The sequence below is a fragment of the Silene latifolia genome, chromosome 7 (genome assembly GCF_048544455.1).
Source record: "Silene latifolia isolate original U9 population chromosome 7, ASM4854445v1, whole genome shotgun sequence".
Lineage (NCBI taxonomy): Eukaryota > Viridiplantae > Streptophyta > Magnoliopsida > Caryophyllales > Caryophyllaceae > Silene > Silene latifolia.
In genome coordinates this window covers 112,749,986-112,751,921 of record NC_133532.1, presented here as the reverse complement: position 1 = coordinate 112,751,921, position 1,936 = coordinate 112,749,986, and the positions used below count along the sequence as shown (strand labels likewise).

General features: G+C 39.1%; 1 non-coding gene across 1 annotated transcript; it reads right to left on the bottom strand.

The window, feature by feature from the left end:
• Positions 1–1,571: 1,571 nt before the first annotated feature.
• Positions 1,572–1,678, bottom strand: LOC141593653 (small nucleolar RNA R71). Its single transcript, XR_012521726.1, has one exon. It is a non-coding gene; the product is annotated as a small nucleolar RNA R71 (small nucleolar RNA).
• Positions 1,679–1,936: the final 258 nt, after the last annotated feature.

Here is a 1,936-nt window from a genome sequence, read left to right as displayed (position 1 = left end):
ATTCTTGCTTTATTATTGGAATCATTAGTAGGTATAATCTCTTAATCCCTTTTTAATTATTGTTAATTACTTTCATTTATTCATCATGTTTCATATTGTTAGTATGATTGACAACCTTGCTAGCATGATCAACATGATAATGAGTGAGTAGTCTCTTAGCTAGGGTTAATGGGTTATTAGGGGAAACCAACATGGGGAATGATTCATGCTTAAATTAATATGCTTTCATGCTTTATTTGCTTGCTTGTTTTGATCTCAACTCATGCACATGTTATACTTGATGAAATGCTAAGCCTATGAATCCTTGCATTTACTATCATCTCCTATCTTTTCAATTAGACTTGTAAGACATAACCCAACTCGAGTCTCATTAGACCATGCATGTTGTTGAGTAGGGAAGATTAAGTCGACTTGTAGGTGTTGTACAATCTAATCGATTCGGCTCCGGGACCCAAACTTTCCTAGGATTGTAAGATATAACCCAACTCAATCCATCACAACAATAATTGCTTGCTTATAATTTGAGAACATGTTTGTATGATCACGTCCCATGATTCCCCTATGATCCCATGACACCCTAGTGCCTTTAATCAATTGTTTACACCCCTTTTTATTCATCTTGCTTGTTTATTTTCATTGTTATTCTAGTTTAGTAACCTTCTACATCAACCCAATTTGTGACACCCCTTAGACACCGCTAGTTACAATAGAAATCTCATTTCAACTCCCGTCCCTTGGGATCCTACCTTTACTTGCCTCTTTACTAATTGTAGAGTTGCTTGTTAAGCTATAAATTGTGTTTTGATTCGACCGTGACCAACGACCACATCTATTTATTTGTGAATACGAAACGGACCGATCAAAAATGGCGCCGTTCTTGCGGGACGGTGTTTGTTTGACTTAGATTTCTTTTTATTGTTTTTAGTTGTGTCTTTCTTCACCTTGAGGAAGTAACACTCCTCAAGGTTTGTTCTAATTGTTTTTGAGTTGTTTGATATTTTGCATGTCTAGAAGGTTACAAAGTGATTTGTTACCTTTTGACCGTGAAATCGAAAGAGCCTTGACGAACAATAGGAGACTTGTTAGGAGGAATTTGAGAGGTGTTGGTGAAGTTGTTCAACCCACTAGTGAGTTTGTCAATCCTTTCGCAATAGAAGGAGAAGAAAACCCATTACACAATACCCCACAAAATCCACCTACAATGCCGAAATTCTCGTCACACTGCACTCCACCGAGGATAATCTACCAAATGGTACTCCTACACCGCAACATCTCACCGGAAATTTTATCGCCAAGTCCGCCTTCATCCAACTAGTTGAGAGGAGCCAATTTGGGGGAATGCCTAGTGAGGATCCTCATTCTCATATGGAAACCTTTGGCGATTATTGTGATGCTATCTCTCAAACGGGCGTGACTCAAGACCAAATTAGATGGGTCTTATTTCCTTTTTCCTTAATCGGCACCGCAAAGCAATGGTTGAAGGGCCTTGATAAGGCCACCCTTGGAATAGATTCTTGGAAGAAGTTGGCTCTAGCTTTCTACAAAAATTCTACCCACCGGAAAAGACCAACATGCTAAGAGCTCAAATTACGGGTTTTAAGCAAAGGGATGAAGAGTCTTTGTATGAAGCTTGGGAGCGGTTTAAAGGTATTTGTCGCTCATGTCCTCACCATGGACTTAGCGAATGGTTTTTGGTGCAACAATTTTGGAATGGTTTATATGAAGATTCTAGGAACATTCTCAATATGGGATCAAATGGAATGTTCACCGAAGTTGATGACAATCAAACATGGAACAAGATTGAGGAAATGGCGGTCCATAACTCACAATATAGTAGACCTCGTAAGGCTACTAGAGGAGGAAAGCATGAAGTGGACTCCGTTACTCAATTGGGTGCTCAACTTAGTGCTCACATTGACACAATCAACTTGAAGTT